General features: G+C 41.7%; 1 long non-coding RNA gene across 1 annotated transcript in view; it reads right to left on the reverse strand.

Moving 5' to 3' along the window:
* LOC141581679 (uncharacterized) overlaps window positions 1-20180 on the reverse strand; it is a 59204-nt gene that overhangs the window by 23223 nt on the left and 15801 nt on the right. The window lies entirely within an intron of this gene.

A 20180-nucleotide genomic window follows, 5' to 3' on the forward strand; every position in this document is an offset into this window, starting at 1 on the left:
GGGCATCTATGAAAAAGAACAGCAGCACATCAGGAACTTATAAATAAAGCTGACCTTCCTAGTTCAGAGCACCTGGGAAAAGAGGCGGTTATGAGTTCTGCTGCACCAGACGTAAAGGTACCTGCCTAGCAGCTCTGCACAGAACAACGGAGCTCCCAGCTCAGCACTTGAGCTCCTATAAGGGACAGACTGTCTCTTCAAGCAGTTCCCTGACCACTGAGTATACCCAAAGAGACACCTCATAAAGGAGAGCTCAGGCCAACATCTGGCAGGTACCCTTCTGGGACGAAATAACAAGACGAAACTGGCAGCCGCCCTTACTGTTCTGCAGCCCTCACAGGTGACCCCCCAGGCAAGCAGGGTCTGGTGTGGGCCTCCAACAGTCCTGCAGCATAGGGGTCTCTGTCAGGTACGGTCGGTACGGCACATCTGCCGGGGATCTCTCGACCTGCAAGAGGGTCCCAAAACCTGGAAGAGAGCGTGCGCTTAAAGAAATAAAGAGACACAGAAAGCGGGGGTCTGGAGGGCTGAGAAGGCAGTGCCTGAACAGTAAATTTTATTTTTCAAAGGCCAGGAATAAATACACTTTCTTTGCTCTGGTTTACATCATTGCAAGAGGGAATGCAAATCTATACCTTACATGGCCTATACAATAGAGAAGTCAGATACACAATCAGTGGTTTTAAGAAGTAACAGAATTTCCTGTGATCAAAAAGCTTATTTACATCCAGACATTATTCCTCATGGCTGCAGGTATTTCTGATTTGATCTTGTTCTAGGACTCACATGTGAAAAGGTTTTCTGGTTTTGCTCATCAGAGCATCTTTTAACCAGATTCTCCTTTGTCTGCTCCTGACTCAACTTACCTCAACTCCCCCATTCAGGAGTCTCTGGGTCTGGGATCAAAGCCATCTGTATAGTGGCATTTGCTTTGCAAATATCCCCACAGTTAAACCATTATCTAGGGTACAAGGCAGTCAAGCAAGTAAAGAAAAGTTTAAAGCTTATTCTTAAAGAAAGAGTCATAAAAAGTTAAGAGCAGAAACTGGTTGCTGGTAGGGGGTCACTCGGTCTAGCAGCACCGCATAGTTTAGGCCCAAACAATATCATGGTTGATATTAGAAACTGATCATCCATCTTTCAGTTCCTTCTTCCCGCCAGCTCGACTGCCTCCAGTAGGAAACTGTATTTGGGATCAAGCTCACCGTATAGTGAGACCCACGCCTTTTGGGGGGGTCTCACACGGGAATGTCCCCCACAGGGGTCTGTTGGAAGGAAAACTAAGAGACAGAAAGAAATAGCTTCGACATCAACAAAAAGAACATCCACTCAGAGACCCCATCTGAAAGTCACCAACTACAAAGACCACAAGTAGAAAAAGCCACTAAGACGGGAAGAAATCAGTGCAAAAGGGATGAAAGCACCAAAAACTAGAACACTTCTCCTCCTCCAAGGGATCACAACTCCTCACCAGCTAGGGATCAAAGATGGATGGAGAATGAATCTGATGAACTGACAGAAAAAGGCTTCAGAAGGTGGGTAATAACAAACTTCTCAGTGCTAAAAGAACATGTGCTAACCCAATGCAAAGAAACAAAGAACCTAGAAAATGTGTTAGATGAGATGCTAACTAGAATAAACAGCTTAGAGAAGAATATAACCGACTTGATGGAGCTGAAAAGCACGACATGAGAACTTCGTGAAGCATACACAAGATTCAACAGCTAAACTGACAAAGCAGAAGAAAAGATATCAGAGATTGAAGATCAACTCAACGAAATAAAATGAGAAGGCCAGAATAGAAAAGAAAGAGTGAAAAGAAATGAACGAAGCCTCCAAGAAATATGGGATTATGTGAAAAGACCTAATCTACTTTTGATAGGTGTACCTGAATGTGATGGAGAGAATGAATCCAAGCTGGAAAACACTCTTCAGGATATTATCCAAGAGAACTTCCCCAACCTAGCAAGGCAGGCCAATATTCAAGTCCAGGAAATACAGAGAACACCACAAAGATATTCCTCAAGAAGAGCAACCCCAAGGCACATAATTGTCAGATTCACCAGGGTTGAAATGAAGGGAAAAAAGCTAAGGGCAGCCAGAGAGAAAGATTGGATTATCCACAAAGGGAAGCCCATCAGACTCACAGCGTATCTCTCTGCAGAAACCCTGCAAGCCAGAAGAGAGTGGAGGCCAATATTCAACATCCTTGAAGAAAAGAACTTTCAACCTAGAATTTCATATCCAGCCAAACTAAGCTTCATAAGCAAAGGAGAAATAAAATCCTTTATGGACAAGCAATTGCTGAGTGATTTCATCACCACCAGGACTGCCTTATAAGAACTCCTGAAAGAAGCACTAAACAAGGAAAGTAACAACCAGGACCAGCCACTCCAAAACGTACCAAATGGTAAAGACTATTGACCAATGAAGAAAATGTGCCAACTAATGGGCATCCAGCTAGCATCAAAATGGTAGGATCAAATTCACACATAATATTAACCTTAAATGTAAATGGGCTAAATGCCCCAATCAAAAGACACAGACTGGCAAATTGGATAAAAAGTCAAGATCCATCAGTGTACTGTATTCGGGAAACTCATCTCACGTGCAAGGATACACACAGGCTAAAAATAAAGGGATGGAGAAAGATTTATTAAGCAAATGGAGAGAGAGAAAAAAGAAGAAACTGCAATCCTAGTCTCTGATAAAATGGACTTTAAACCAAAAAGATCAAAAGAGACAAAGAAGGGCGTTACATAATGGTAAAAGGATCAGTGCATCAAAAAGAGCTAACTATCCTAAATATATACACACCCAATACAGGAGCACCCAGTTACATAAAGCAAGTTCTTAATGACCTACAAAGAGACTTAGAATCCCACACAATAATAGTAGGGGACTTTAACACTCCACTGCCAATATTAGAGAGATCAATGAGACAGAAAATTAACAAGGATATCTAGGACTTGAACTCAGACCTGGACCAAGCAAACATAACAGACATTTACAGAACTCTCCACCCGAAATCCACAGAATATACATTCTTCTCAACACCATATCATACCTACTCTAAAACTGACCACATAATTGGAAGTAAATCACTTCTCAGCAAATGCAAAAGAATGGCAATCATAACAAACAGTCTCTCAGACTACAGGGCAATCAAATTAGAACTGAGAATTAAGAAACTAACTCTGAACCGCACAACTTCATGGAAACTGAACAACTTGTTCATGAATGTCGACTGGATAAAAAATGAAATGAAAAGAGAAATAAAGATGTTCTTAGAAACCAACGAGAATGAAGACACAACATACCAGAATCTCTGGGACACATCTAAAGCAGGGTCTAGATGGAAATTTACAGCAATAAATACCCACATGAGAAACAAGAAAAGATCTAAAAGTGACACCCTATTGTCAAAATTGAAAGAGCTAGAGGAGCAAGATTTTAAAAACTCAAAAGCTAGCAGAAGACAAGAAACAACTAAGATCAGAGTAGAACTGAAGGAGATAGAGACACAAAAAAACCCTTCAAAAAATCAATAAATCCAGGAGCTGGTTTTTAGAAAAGGTCAACAAAATAGACAGACTGCTAGCCAGATTAATAAAAAAGAAAACGGAGAAGAATCAAATAGATACAATAAAAAATGAAAAAGGCGGTATCACCACCGATTCCACAGAAATACAAAGTACAATCACAGCTTACTACAAACAACTCTATGCACATAAACCAGTAAACCTGGAAGAAATGGATAAATTCCTGGACACTTGCACTCTCCCAAGCCTAAATCAGGAAGAAGTTGAAACCTTGAACAGAACAACAACCAGGACTGAAGTTGAGGCAGCAATTAATAGCCTACCAATCAAAAAGAGTCCAGTTCCAGATGGGTTCACAGCTGAATTCTACTAGATGTATAAAGAGGAGCTGGTACCATTCCTTCTGAAACTATTCCAAACAATACAAAAAGAGGGAATCCTTCCCAAATCATTCTATGAGACCAACATCATACTGATACCAAAACCCAGCAAAGACTCAACAAAAAAAGAAAACTTCATGCCAATATTCATGATGAACATCAAGGCAAAAATCTTCAATAAAATACTGGCAAACCAATTGCCAAAAAGGTTATCCATCACAATCAAGTAGGCTGCATCCCGGGGATACAAGACTGGTTCAACATATGCAAGTCTATAAATGTAATTCACCACATAAACAGAACCAAAGACAAAAACCACATGTTTATCTCAACAGATGCAGAGACAGCCTTTGACAAAATTCAACAGCACTTTATGGTAAAAACTCGCAATAAACTAGGTATCAAAGAAAGATATCTCAAAATAATAAAGGCTATTTATGACAAACCTACAGCCAATATCATACTGAATGGGCAAAAAACTGGAAGCATTTCCTTTGAAATCTGGCACTAGACAAGATTGCCCTCTGTCACCACTCCTATTCAATATAATATTGGAAGTTCTAGCCAGAGCAATCAGGCAAGAAAAAGAAATAAAGGGTACTCAATTAGGAAAGGAGGAAGTCAAATTGTCTCTATTTGCAGATGACATGATTGTATATTTAGAAGACCCCATCGTCTCAGCCCAAAATCTCCTGAAACTGATAAGCAATTTCAGGAAAGTCTCAGGATACAAAATCAATGTGCAGAAATCATAAGCATTTCTATAAATCAATAACAGGCTAACAGCCAAATCAAGAATGAACTGCCATTCGCAGTTGCTACCAAAATAAAATATCTAGGAATACAACTAACAAAGCATTTAAAGGACCTCTTCAGGGAGCACTACAAACCACTATTCAAGGAAATAAGAGAGGACGCAAACAGATGGAGAAACATTCCATGCTCACTGTTAGGAAAAATCAGTATTGTGAAAATGGCCATACTGCCTAAAGTAATTAACAGATTCAACACTATCCCCATCAAGCTACCAATGACCTTCTTCACAGAACTGGGAAAAACAAACAAACAAACAAACAAACAAAAAAAACGAAACACCTTAAACTTCACATGGAACCAAAAGAGAGCCCACATAGCCAAGACAATTCTAAGGAAAAAGAACAAAGCCAGAGGCACCATGCTACCTAATTTCAAACTATATTACAAGGCTACAGTAATCAAAACAGCATGGTACTGGTACCCAAAACAGAGGGGTTTTAACAGTTTTTGTTTTTTTCACTTAAGGTATTTTATTTGCAAGCAAAAATTACACATATTTTTCATGCACATGTTTTTTGAAATATGCATACATTGTCAAATGTCTAAACTGAAGTTAATAAATACATTACCTCATATACTTATCATATTTTTGATGAGAACACAAAATTTACTCTTAGAGATTTTCAAGAATACAATAATTGTTATTAATTATAGTCTTTATGTTGTTCAGTCTCTTGAGCTTATTCCTCCCATCTAGCTGAAATTTTGTATCCTTTAATCAACATCTCTTCACTCCCCATTAGCGTCACCCTGTTTTTTTTCTTCTCCAGCGTTCAGTATTGTGTGTTTTCTGCAAGGGAAGAAGCTTCATGGATACATCCATCTTTGGGGGATGCAGTAGCTGAGAGTGAGCAATATTAAGGCTGTTTACAGGGCATTGTACCAAAGTCTACCTGAGTCCTTAGTGATTTTGTTACAGAGCCACCAGGTTCAACTGTCCATTGCACAATAACAGACCAATACTTTGAAACAGCAGGAGTTGCAGCAGAGAAAGAGTTTAACAATCATGAGGCAGCCAAATGAGGAGATGAGCAGAAACTTCAAATAGGCCTCCCCTAGAAGACTGGGGATAGGATTTTAAAGGACAAATGATGAGCTAAACCGTGGATATTGTTGATTGGTCAAGAAGTGAGGGATGACGTCATGGGACAGGGAGATGAAGAAACCACATTCACAATCATGTGCTAAGTCAGTTCCTTGGAGAGTCTTCAGACTGGCTGGTGTTAGTGGACTCATTGCAATGAAGGATCTGAAAACAGCTCAAAATGAAAAACTTAAGGTTTCTTAATATCAAAGGTGTTCCCTATAGAATTTAGGACATTGTGACGGGGATGACTTTGAAGCAGTAAGCAGCTATAAGGAAGCGGGCCATAGGAAAAGCTGGTTAAAACCTTAGCTATGCTTCTACTTAAAGGTTATACTTTTTGAAAAAACCTAGCAATTTAGTTTTATAAATTTTATGAGGATGGATTTTTTTGCCTCCATTTAATCCTCATCCCATGTACTATTCCTTGGATCCAAATCTCACTTTCTGTAGCTCAGCAGTGCAATTCCCTCCCCAGCTGAATTGCCTGTGCCAATGCCACCGTGACATCTCACTTGGGAATTCTGCCTTCTCAGGGCTCTCTGTCTCCACACCTGTCCATACAGAGACAACACTTGTGTCTCAGCAACACTTGACCAGTGTGTTCACAGGTGCTCCTGATGCTGTCAGAGACGGTTCATCCCAGTTCCCTTCTAGATTAAAAAGACCTCATCTGCCAGAGGCAAAAGTTCTATGTTCCAAAAGGTAAGAGGAGGCGGGTATTGCAGAAGGTCCATAAAGGAGTTGCGTATTGGAAGCTGAGGCTTGAGGCACTCTCAGATTTCCTGGGAAGTTAGGAGGAGGTATATCATGGAAACAAGGAATGCATTGTTAAAGAGATGACAGTGAATTCTACCAGTCTTCTAATCATTTTTTACTGTCTACTGTTTACCAAGGACTGGAGAGGATAAGGGATGACGAAAAGACAGAATCCTTGCCTTCACATAATTTACATACAAATAGGGAGTTAGGACAGGTTGACAACTTAAATAAAGACAAATTTTTATTACTGATTTTGTATTGATAATAACTTATGTATAGAGAAAGCATGGACTTACTCTGATTGGAAGGAAGTAGAAGATTCATGAAAAGTTCAGTTAAAAATTTATCATCTCACCGGGTGCAATGGCTCACTCCTGTAATCCCAACACTTTGGGAGGCCCAGGCGGGTGGATTATGAGGTCAGGAGTTCAAGACCAGCCTGACCAATATGATGAAAATCTGTCTCTGCCAAAAATACAAAAATTAGCTGGGCAGATGGCACACGCCTGTAATCCCAGCTGCTCAGGAGGCTGAGGCAGGAGAATCGTTTGAACCCAGAAGGCAAAGGTTGCAGTGAGTGGAGATCATGCCACTGCACTTCAGCCTGGGCAACAGAGTGGGATTTTGTCTTAGAAAAAAAAAATTATCACCTAATATGTACAAGGCATTACAGTGGGCACTCAATATGTAAAATATTCCCCTTACTGGCACACTGTCACATTAGTGTCACTATTTTTATGTGACAGGGGATGGAGCTTAAGCTCAGAGAAGTCACAGCATTTTCCCTAAGTCACTCAACTGGGAAAACTCATGGGGTTGGGGAAGCATCTGTGCTGATACTGAGTACTAGGTAGAATGTTGACGGTGAGATGTTAGAGAAGAATATTCTAGGCAGAAAAACAAACAGAGTGTGTGCTAAGGAAAGTGTTTGAGAAAGTGTTGATGGATCAAAGCAGATGAAAAGGAATATTGAGAAGATGGCACATGCACTGGAGAGCTGGATTTCAGCCACGTGGCAAAAGGCTTTGGACAATGGGATAATTAATTTTAGGTGTCAACCTGATTGGATGAAAGGAGGCCCACATAGCTTGTAACTGTTAAGTTCTGGGTGTTTCTGTAAGGGTGTTTCTGAAAGAGACTGGCATTTGAGTCAGTGGACTGAGTGAGGAAGATCCATCCTCACCCAGTGTTGGTGACCATCGTCCAGTTTGCTGAGGGCCCAGATAGAGCAAAGGTGAAATCTGTTCTTCTCCTGGAGCAGGGACTCTTTTTCTGCACTTGAACATCAGAACTCCAGGTTCTCTGGCATTTAGACTCCAAAACTTGCACCAGGATCTCCCCTGCTTGGACTGAGCAACAACATTGGCTTCCCTGAAGGACTTTGAACTTGGACTGAGCCCCTCACTACCAGTTTCCCTGGTTCTCCGCTTGCAAATGGTGTATCATGGGACTTCCCAACATTCATAATTGCATGAGTTAATCAATTCCCCTAATGATGAATCTCTCTGTCTCTCTCCTATTGGTTCCGTTTCTCTGGAGCATTCTGACTAACACAGAAGGCAGGATTAAAGTTGGCTATGTATTCGATGACGTATTTTTCAAGTAGAAATGGACCCTTGAAAATGTTGGCCAAGGGAGTGTTGTCACCACAACCAGACCTCTGTGTGGTTAATTCTACAAGGTTGTAAAGGTGAAGGAGGCAGGTAGATTTTGTTCTAGGTGGCCGAGGACCAAGGAGATGATGACTTTGGTCCAGGCCAGTGACGGTGAACACTGTTGGATAGTGTCAGTTGTAAACTAAGACATGATACAGTTGGACTTAGGGGAAAAGTGCAAGAATTAACAATGACTGGAGTGGCTGGTATACCAGCGTCTGGTGAAGGTCCATGCCCACGGAGACTGCAGCCCTTCCCGACACTTGGCAGCTCCTCCCTCTCGATCTTTTCTCCCTCTCCCTTTTGCTCTGTTGCTCCTTCCCACAAGCTGGATGCCAGTGCAGCCACTCACTCCTTCCAGCCAGATTTTGCTTTTCCTGACCTTGAGCCCACAGCTAAGATTTCAGATGAAGGTTACGGTGTCAAAAGGAAAAAGAGGATCTGACGACCTGAAGCCCATGATTTTATTCCTTGTCCTGCTGGCTACAGAGAATGTGCAGATTGGAGCTAACATTAGGCTAGGTACCATCTAACCAGAAATGGGGGGATCAAGTGGCAGAGGCATCTGAGCTGGCATTCCTAGATGTGAGCGCTTTGTGATTGGCAGTGAGAGAGTCTGGACGGGAAGAGATTTGGAGTGAATGGGATGGAATGGGATGTCTCTGTCTCTGTGCATAGCCCACTGAAAGCCCAGGACAGCCAGGGTCTGTTTCTCATCAGCCTTGTCCCTTTGTACCTAGAGGAAAAGAGGAGTGTCCTGAGGTCGTGTATCTTTCTGTACTACATGAAAAGAAGTATTTCAACAAATAAGCAAAAGTTGTTGGCCAGTGCGGAGGCTCATGCCTGTAATCCCAGAAGTTTGTGAGGCTGAAGTGGGCGGACCACAAGGTCAAGAGTGAGACTAGCCTGGCCAACATGGTGAGACCCCATCTCTACTAAAAATACAAAAAATTAGCTAGGCATGGTGGTGAGCACCTGTAATCCTAGCTACTTGGGAGGCTGAGGCAAGAGAATTGCTTGAACCCAGAAGGCAGAGAATGCGGTGAGCCGAGATCACACCATTGCATGCCAGCCTAAGCAACGAGAGCAAAACTCAGTCTCAAAAAAAAAAAAAAAAAAAAAGTTGTTGATGCTGTTTACAGAGTGATACTCAGGGTTACTGTGTCATGGATCAGATCATCTCCAATCCAGAATTTAACTTTTCTATGGCCAGAGCTCAGAGGACTTCAAATCAGGAAGATTCAAATTGTCTATGGGAATAAGAGAATGTATCCCTTTGACAATAATGCCTTTGGTTCCCCAAAGTGACTATGAAGTGAGTAATATCTCCAAGTTGAGAACTGCATTTTATATAATCTGAGAGATATCTATCGTTGAAGTATTTTTAAAATATGGTGAAGGCTATAATGCTACTTTTTCTATACCATTTGGTAACACCGACATAAACGTAAATCCATATATGGATCGATATAGATGATATATAGATAGCAGCTACTATGTAAATACGTATTTATACTGAACAAATATATATCTATATATAACATCAATTTTTGTATTTAACACAACAAATACCTTCACGTGTATGTGGCGACTTTCTAAGAAAGGAGGCAGAGTTCTATGTACACCCACGAAGGAACACTCTGTCTCTCTGGCAGGTGGATGATCCCCTAGGATTAGTGGTTCAGAATAGAGACTGACAGGACTTTGAGGCCAGAAAGAAAGAAGCCAGAAAAGTTAAATTAAGAAGCCAGGAGAATGCAAATGAGAGTGGCTGGTGGGAAAGTAGACAGAAAGAAGAGAACTAGAGAAGAGGTAAAAGAATTGGATGAAATGAGAAACAAACTTCTAGGAGGAGCCTCTGGGCTTGGGCAGAGAGCTTCTGGGGATCTGAAAGGTGGACAGGGCAGCTGTCCAGCTGGCCAGACAGAATTCCCTAGGGATAGCAGTTTCAATAAGAATCCAGCATAGGCCAGTCGTCTTCTGTATGATGATTAGGTAAGTCAAATGGTTTCCGTAGAAACGAAGAATGAATTAGTAAGACAAACTTTTGACTAAATTAATATCCAAGAAGGGCCTGGGTCTCTGGAAAGAGCTGCATTTGGGAGCGCATTGAAACAACTCATTAATGATGCTGCTTTCTCCGTGGAGAGAGTGTTGGTTTTGGAGTCATAAAGCTCTGTGTGTTTTTTGTTTTTTTTTTTGAGACGGAGTTTCGCTCTTGTTACCCAGGCTGGAGTGCAATGGCGCGATCTCGGCTCACCGCAACCCCCGCCTCCTGGGTTCAGGCAATTCTCCTGCCTCAGCCTCCCGAGTAGCTGGGATTACAGGCACACTCCACCATGCCCAGCTGATTTTTGTATTTTTGGTAGAGATGGGGTTTCACCATATTGGCCAGGATGGTCTCGATCTCTTGACCTCGTGATCCACTCACCTCGGCCTCCCAAAGTGCTGGGATTATAGGCATGAGCCACCGCGCCCAGCCCTAATTATTTTTTAAAAATTTTCTCTTCTCTTCTCCTCTCTGTTTTTCTCCTGTTCCCTGCTTCCTACTTACGTTGGGTGTAACTCAAATGTAGCAATAAGGGAACCCAGATGACTGAGATTTTGGACCAGCTTTCTGGCTGGATTCTCTCTTGTAGCATTTCCAAAAGATATAGATATGACAAAGGAGCTACTTTTCGGCAGTCTATGTCTTATTTATTCAACTAGTTTTCTTTTCATTTAAGAAATAACTTAATGTTCAATTCATAAGCATTGCATGTCCAGCCCTGTTAAGTAGGAGTTTTGTTTGCTGAAGAAAATCGGAAATTGTGGCTCCCACCTGAAGAGTTAACCATTCCTTTCGGAAATTTAAATGACACGTTTCCCAAAAGCACCTTAGCACCAAAGCAGCAGATGTAAGAGAGCAATGCGCTAACTTTCGGAATGAATGGTAAGAGGGCCAGCACAGGCAAAAGGAGGAAGAATGAGAGGCGGCCATGGGGATGGAATATGGTAACATTTTTAGGGGCCTGGTCATTTCACAATATCCTCATCCACATTTCATTTAGAAGAAAATGGAAAAAAGTGAAGGCATTTAAACTGGAACACTCAGCTAGTTAGGGTAAAGGCAAGATTTGAATTCTCCGCTACCTGCAGAGTTCTATACATTCTCCACAACACTATACTGCCTCCCAGTGGCAATTAGTATGCTCTAATTTAAATTTACTCCAAGTTTGCAGAAAAATAAGGCCGAACTTAAGAGTTCTATTACGTTTGGTTAGAAAAAAAAGAGGATCAGCAAGGATTTGACTGATTTCTCAAAGCAATTTCACTGCAGTATCATTTCTTATCTGTTCTCTTTAACAGATGGTAAGGCGATGATGGCACACATCATTACCCTCATCGAGAAACTAAAAATGTCAGGAAGCTGTCACTTGCCAAAGCAAAGGTGTGGCAAAGTCCCAGAAAAGACTTTAGCTTATCAGCTGCTCTTTTAGCATGGCTGCTAGTGTAGTGCTTACATGACCACGGCTGGCTGCGTGGCCAGACGTAGTCTCAAATAGATGAAAAGGACCTTCCAGCCATGTAGCAATGGACAAAATCTCAAAGAGCCTGGGGCCGGACGAGTCTGTAATCAAATCTACAGTCATAAGCAGATTAGGCTTTTGGACTCCAAGGTGGAGAAGCTGAACAATGGTACTGACATGTGTTTGAGAATACACTGGAGAATCATGAAGTTTTATAATGATAACAACAAAAACCCCTCCGTTACTATATAAATTTGCATTGGTATTTTACATATATATATATATATATTTATATATATATATATACATATATATATATACACACACATATACATATATATTATTGCGTTTTAGGTTCTGGGGTACATGTGAAGAACATGCTAGATTGCTGCATAGTTACATACATGGCAATACGGTTTTCTGCCTTTCTCTCCATCACCCATATCCAGCATTTATCCCTCCCCAACTCTGCACCGGGTGCTGTCCCTCCCCTAGTTTCCTCCCACAGACCCCAGGGTGTGATGATCTCCTCCCTGTGTCCATGTGTTCTCATTGTTCAACACCCACCTATGGTATTAATAATTTTAAAAATACGGAAGAAAACTAGTTGGAAATTTATCTGTATGCCATGAATCATCTTGGCAAGGGTTGCTTCACTGCTTTTCTGTAACTTTCACGAGAGGTGGGGAAACAGAGATGCAAAGAAGAATAAGATAGAACTCTGGGAAGACGATTAGCTTAACAGATTGGTGGGAATTTTGCAGAACAATAAACCACACAAATTCAGACCTTCCATGTGAGTTTACGTTTGATTAGGAAAATTAAGTCATCAAAATCTCTTTGTGAGTTTCAAGAGCAATTCCGGAAAAGGTGAAATTTAAAAATTTTTATATTGCCTTCTATTATTTAAAGATGATAAAATACACAATCTGAAATTTAAAAAAAAAAAATCAAAAGGATTTCTGTTAGGGCAAGAGTTTCCACAAGACTGACAATAATGTGTGGTATTAAAAAAACCTGATATATTAAATGTATTGAAGAACAAAGAAGTTATCATCCTTTTATATTTTTGTGTGGGAATGGTCAAATCCTCAACAGACTGGATTTGTAATGAAAACCATTATATGTAAGGAGCTTTTCACAGTTACATATTTTTAGAAATATTTTCAAAGAACATATATTTTTAGCAGTATTCCTTTGATTGAACGGGACCTTTCTTTTACATGGCCCAAGGTATAAGGGCAGCAAGATAAATTTACTTTCTTTTACCAAGTGAAGTCATGTTGGGCTGTGTTAACTCACTGAGGCTCCGTCAGAGGACACCTGTGTCTTCTTTGGCAATAGAGAGAAAAGGAAGATCCTGTGTGGTCTGTTGATGACCACCTGTCCAACACCACACCACAGTGCCAAGCTCATTAGGCTGAGCAAAGCTCAGTTGTTTAGAGGCCACTGTCAACTTCAGATGAGGTGGAGTGAAAAGGTACCACTTTGCAATGATTTTTGCATCAAAATCACTTTATGTGTAGCAATTTTCTTTTTTTTTTTTCCTTTTGAGACGGAGTTTTGCTTGTTACCCAGGCTGGAGTGCAATGGCGCAATCTCCGCTCACCGCAACCTCCGCCTCCTGGGTTCAGGCAATTCTCCTGCCTCAGCCTCCTGAGTAGCTGGGACTACAGGCAGGCGCCACCATGCCCAGCTAATTTTTTGTATTTTTAGCATAGACAGGGTTTCACCATGTTGACCAGGATGGTCTTGATCTCTTGACCTCGTGATCCACTTGCTTTGGCCTCCAAAAGTGCTAGGATTACAGGCATGAGCCACCACGCCGGGCCCAGCAATTTTATTTTCAAGATAGCACCAGAATGCAGGTCAGTTTAAATTTCTGATATTCTCTTCTATGTTTTCCCTGTACCTTGAAACATCACAACGTTTTGGAAGGGTGAGTTGTCATGGACACAGCTTCCGGCCAGCCCCTTGGCTGTGTTCCTGGCCTCCCCAGAGCCAGAGCTGACTACCGTTCTCACAGGAAACCAGAGCGTGGCAATCCCTTATGGTTTTGTTTTGGGACCACACGTAAGGGCCTTTGAAGCTTGTATTTTTGATAAGTATTTTATGTTAGCTATTTCTTCCTCTTTTCTTTTCCATCTTTCCCCTTGTGAGAAAGGTGGGGGCACACATATGTTAGACTAGTACATCTATTAGAACATGAAATGTAAAAATTACATCTGAAACAGTATTTCTGGTGGGAAATTTTATGTATCAATGTGACAAGGCTAAGGAATACCCAGATAGCTGGTGAAACATTATTCTGGGTGTGTGTGAGGGTATTTCCAGAAGAGATCAGCACTTGAATCACAGACTGAGTATAGACCATCTGCCCTCACCAGTGTGGGTGATCATTGTCCAGTCCATTCAAGGTATAGATAGAACAAAAAGGTAAAGCAAGGGTCAATTAACTCTGTTTGAAGTGGGACATCCAGTTTCTCTTTCCCTCACACATTGGAGCTCCCGGTTCTCGGCCCTTAAATCTCAGATTGTCACAGCACCCCCTGCTCTCCTGGTTTTCAGTTGGCAGACAGAAGATCTTGGGACTTCTCAGTCCCCATAATCACATGAGCCAGGCCTGCACAATAAATCAGTTTCTGTATATCTACATATACCCTATTGGGTCTATTTCTCTGGAGACTCCTAACTGGTATAGTATTTCTCTAGATGTCAAAGGAAATCCTGATTTAGTGAGTCTACAAGGTATTTTCTTAGAGACTGAAGTAAAGAATGTGTCATCAAAAGTAAGGCAGAGCTGGGGATGGAGAAACTGGGGAAATTGTGCTGCCGAGAAAGTTAATGCCCCCGGGAGGCAGTAGCTGGAGCAGAGAGAGAGGAGTGGGGGACTTTCCCTTCCTATCCTTGCTATTGTGATGACCTCTGTTGCTGTTGTGGAAACCTTCTCAACTGACTTGAGAAAACAAAAGGAGGGAAGTAGTGGAATGACAAAACGCAGTGCAGGTCCCAGGAACCACCAAAAGTTGAAGCTGTAAAGAAAATAATAGAGGCGAACCCTAAAGGACAGATTTGGGGAGGTACAAGAAATTCCTCTACCAGTTTTTCTAGGGCAGTTATTTCTGGGGCAATGCACGCACACCCACGTAGATTCCATGGGCGTCCATGAAGACCAGCGTCTTTGTTCTTCCCACTTGAAATGTGGTGTGCCAAATCCTTCTCTAAGGCAAAAAAATGATTTTTTTTTAAAGGCAATTAACCATTTCTTCACCTGCTTTATAAATCTGTGTTTTCTTCCACCAGTTGAAATGAGTTGTATTTTGGTGGTCCATCTGGGCCTGTGCAATATTTAATAAATCGTATCAAAAAAGCAACAGAAGGATAGAAAAACTGCACGATGCTATGTAGAATTGTTGGTATTTGAACAATCAGTCATATGCTTATATTCCAGCAAATATTTTCACTGGATGCATCCAAATTTATACTTGACAGCTTGGTTTGATAAGACCTGGAGGACATCTTTATTAAAAGCAAATGTAAGGAAAAGAATTTTCAAGAGACAATCTGGACCTCCTGAGTGATGGTAAGAATGCAAGAGGAGACAATGGAACTGGATGAGGTAGCGTAGGGAAAATGTGATTCCCTTCCTGCTGGTTGGGTCATTTTCTCCGTGGGGGAGAGGGTGGTTTTTAACGCTAGAGAGCAATGCCTGCTGGGCCTGCTGCCAGAGCGATATGGGCTGCCTGCTGGAAGCTCACATAAACACTTCCACCCATCAGCACTGGCTACTTCTTCCAGATTTGCTGTTGATAGTAAAATACTGTGTGTGTTTTCTTTAAACTGTGCTGTAATTTAAAAAACAAAACAAAACAAAACAAAAAACAAACATGATTTGAAAATCAGGAGAGATCACATAGGTGCTAATTTTTTTTTAGCGGTTTTGAGCTAATACAATGGTGATAATTAAGTTCTTTTCTGCTTCAGTGAATTCCTTTGCTCATGGTGCATATTGTCAGTATCAATTTTTCAGACACTTAATGGCACAGGAAAAGAGAATGCTTACTGTCCTTGGGTTTTATTTTTGTTGCTATACGGAATCTTCAGGAATGAGTAATGTCATCTTTGAACGCAGATGGCAACGATGTACATCTTTTCTCTTAAGAACTATGTCATAAGAAGCATTACTGGCCGGGTGTGGTGGCTCACACCTATAATCCCAGCACTTTGGGAGGCCGAGGCAGGTGGATCATGAGGTCAAGAGATCTAGATCATCCTGGTCAACAAGGTGAAAACCTGTCTCTACTAAAAATACAGAATTAGCTGGGCATGGTGGCGCACATCTCTAGTGCCAGCTACTCGGGAGGCTGAGGCAGGAGAATTGCTTGAACCCAGGAGGCAGAGGTTGCAGTGAGCCAAGATCGCGCCATTGCACTCCAGCCTGGGTAACAAGAGCGAAACTCCATCTCAAAAAAAAAAAAAAAAAAAAAAAAAGAAGCGCTACTGAATATCACTTTACTTACATGTTTTAAAAATGGTACTAAAAATTAGCTGACAGACACAATTTAGGTAGATGCATCTATCTATACAGGTAATACACGCAAAGCAACATATAATATGGTTGGCCATGGTGTCTGGTTCTCTGATTCAGTCATATTGCTAATGAGACCACAGAGGCAGCCTCACTTTCAGTGGCAGCTGTTGACCTTGTATCTTTTATTGTCACAAACTACCAAACTTGAGCCTTCGACCTCACAAATGCATCCCATTAAATCATAAGGTTTTGGAACTTGAGGGAATCTAAGCAATAATTGATCATTTTACTTATGAGAAATGGAGGTTCAGACCATGGCCCAAGGTGAGAATTCATGAGTGTCTGGGTTACGGTGTGGGAAGGAAGTGGGCTGTGTGGACTGCCACTCACCAAAACCGTTCAGAGGCTGTATCCTCATTATGCCATCTTGACTGAATATGGACTACAGGCTATTGTTTAAGAGACTGAGGCTGATACAGACATATTCAAATTCACCTGCATATTTATTTTCTAATTGACAGTTAAAGATTGTATATATTTACATTGTACAACGTGAGGTTTTTTTGGTGGGGGTGTACAGAGTTTCTCTCACCCACGCTGGAGTGCAGTGCTACTATCTTGACTCACTGCAGGCTTGACCTTTAGGTCTCAAGCAATTCTCCTACCTCAGCTTCCCAAGTAGCTGGATCTATGGGTGCACTCCACCATGCCTGGCTATTGTTTATATTTTTTGTAGAGATGAGGTCTTGCCATGTTTCCCAGGCTGGTCCTGAACTCTTGGACTCAAGGGATCTGCCTGCCTCAGCCTCTCAAAGTGCTGGGATTACAGATGTGAGTTACGGTGCTTGGTCCAACATGATATTTTGATACATGTATATCTTGTGAAATGGCTGTCAAGCTAATTAGCATATGCATTACCTTACATACTTTTTTTGTGGTGAAAACATTTAAAATCTTCTCTTAGCAATTTTCAAGGATACAATGAATTGTTATTGACTGTAGCCACTATGATGCACATTAGATTTCAAACTTATTCTTCCTTCTCTCTCAAATTTTATATGCTTAGATGATCATTTCCCGAATCCTGCTACCCCACTCATTCCACTCTCCACTTCTATGAGTTTGATCTTTTTAGATTCCACATTTAGTATCTCACACATCTGTCTTTCTCCTCCTGGCTTATTTCATTTAACACAATGTCCTTCAGCTTCAACCACGTTATTGCAAATCATCTGCGTCTCTCTGAGCTGTTCTTACCCTTATTCCCCACTCCAAACACTATACACAGAAATGAATGGGAGTGAAGTACATGAAACATTTGACAGTGCAAGCATACCATCTCCAGTGATTACTGGATCCATGGCTGGATTGTCCCAGATGGCATTTGGATGCTTGCTTGGTGGGCTGAACATAAACTGGAAAGTAGTACAGCAGCTTAGGCGTTAGGTATGAGGTTATGTGGCACTTACAGTATTGCCAGTAAGTGCCACATAACCTCATACCTAGTGCCACCTTTGAAGTTGCACATGACTGTGGGCAAAGACCAAGAATCATGCCCATGAGTCATTACCCTCACCTCCAAACTTTTCTCAACCTTCTGACTCCTGAGAGCCACTAGTCCAGGCATGGTGGCTTATGCCTGTAATCCTGGCACTTGGGAGGCTAAGGTAGGAGGATTGCTTAAGCCCGGGAGTTCAAGACTAGCCTGAGCAGCATAGCAAGACTCTGTCTCTAGAATTTTTTTTTTTTAATTAGCCAGGCACAGTGGTGCACACCTGTGGTCCTAACTACTTGAGAAGCTGAGGCAGGAGGATCATTTGAGTCCAGGAGATTGAGGTTTCAGGGAGCTATGATCGTATCACAGCATTCTAGCCTGGGCAACAGAGTGAGACACTACTTCAAAAAGGAAAAATAAAAAAGAATCACTTGAAGAGATTTATTATTAAGATGTGATACCCTTATTCGGATTTGTTTTTTCCTCCTCCTCTTCCTTCTTTTCTCCCTTCCTCCTATTCCTACCCTCCTCCTTCTGAGTGCAGACTATATGTCAGGAGTTTTTTTTTTTTTTTTTTTTTTTTTTAGACAGAATCTCACTCTTGCCCAGGCTGGAGTGCAGTGGCATGATCTCGGCTCACTGCAGCCTCTGCCTCCCTGCAGCCTCTGCCTCCCAGGTTCAAGCAATTCTCCTGCCTCAGCCTCCCATGTAGGTGGGACTATAGGCTTGCACTGCCACGTCCAGCTGAGTTTTGAATGTCACGCATTTAAAATATTGTCTCATTTAATGCTCATGCAACTCTATGAGGTTAAGGAGGCACACGGAAAGTAAGTGGAGAAGCTGAGATTTAAAGACAGGTGTTCTGAGTCCAGAGGCTTTGTCCTTAGCCATTACATTATTCTGGCTCACCAAGAGACAGTCTTTGGGTAAGGCAAGTAGTCATAGTGGTGAGAAAAGTTGGGAAATTCCATGTAAAATTGACATAACCAACATCAAGTCATCTGAGGGGGTTGATGAAAAGCTGAAATGATACCCATGTATTTCAGGTTAATATATTGATTTTTAAAAAACATAGTATTTTCTAATTACTGAAAATTCTAATGAAATCAAGTATGGCCGAGCGCGGTGGCTCACGCCTGTAAGCCCAGCACTTTGGGAGGCCGAGGCAGGTGGATCACGAGGTCAAGAGATCGAGACCATCCTGGTCAACATGGTGAAACCCCATCTCTACTAAAAAATACAAAAAATTAGCTGGGCATGGTGGCGCGTGCCTGTAATCCCAGCTACTCAGGAGGCTGAGGCAGGAGAATTGCCTGAACCCAGGAGGCGGAGGTTGTGGTGAGCCGAGATTGTGCTATTGCACTCCAGCCTGGGTAACAAGAGCGAAACTCCGTCTCAAAAAAAAAAAAAAAAAAAAAAAAAAAATCAAGTATGTAAGTATTTAATCTAGTCCTTTAAAAAATATACTTTATCTATGATGTCATTGCTCATTTTGGAGTTAAAGTAATGATAATTTTTTCAGACTATAGATGCTGGTTGATAAACCATTATTCTGAAAAATAAATACTCTGCTAGGACCAGGCTTTCTATTCAAGTTATTCTTGAATTATGAATATAAAGTATTTTGATTAATTTTTGGAATGCATACAGGAGAAATTTATTTGTGGTTATCCCACCTATGTCAGTCTTGTAATTCCACAGGATTTTATTAGCAAAAACAAAAAACAAAAAGACCCAAAAGCTGAACAGTATAAAGGAGACAGCAGAGACCATCCTGTTGCAACTTACAGAACCTTAGCGTGTTTGCTGACATGGGGCACAGCATCGTGAAAGCAGTCAGGTGACTGCTGAAGCTTGGCTCTCAAGAGTGAGCACATGCAAACACCCAAGGAACCCGCCGGGGCCCAGCCTCACCCACTCTTCAGTACAGTGAGAGCTCTACGCCGCATCTTACTGAGCTGAGCACATGCCTACTTGAGCGCCTGGAAGCCCTGTCTTCTCCAGCACTCTTGTTCTATTACTCCCTCCAGAAGTTTAGAGTAGACGTTTCCCACGTGATCAGAGCTACACCTGAGACTCTAACCCCTGCTGCATGGTCTTTGCAGCTTTTATCTTACTTTGACTCCTTCAGCTGCATTTACTCCACGGCCCCCGGGATCATTCTGTACTTCCTTTCCCGGAAGTGCTAATCTCAGAGTGCCCATGCTTCTCTCTGCATCTTCTCCAGACATCATTGCTCTTGCTGCCCCTGCAAGTTTTCTTGCATGCCAGTCAGCAAGGGAGCCTCATTTGGTTTCCACTGACTGCTCTCTTAGAGGAACTGGTTATGGGCTGAATTAGTCCTGGCCTCCGGCCTCTGAATGTGACTATATTTGGAGACAGGGCCTTTAAAGAGGCAATTAAGAT

Source organism: Saimiri boliviensis, chromosome 16, assembly GCF_048565385.1.
Source record: "Saimiri boliviensis isolate mSaiBol1 chromosome 16, mSaiBol1.pri, whole genome shotgun sequence".
NCBI lineage: Eukaryota > Metazoa > Chordata > Mammalia > Primates > Cebidae > Saimiri > Saimiri boliviensis.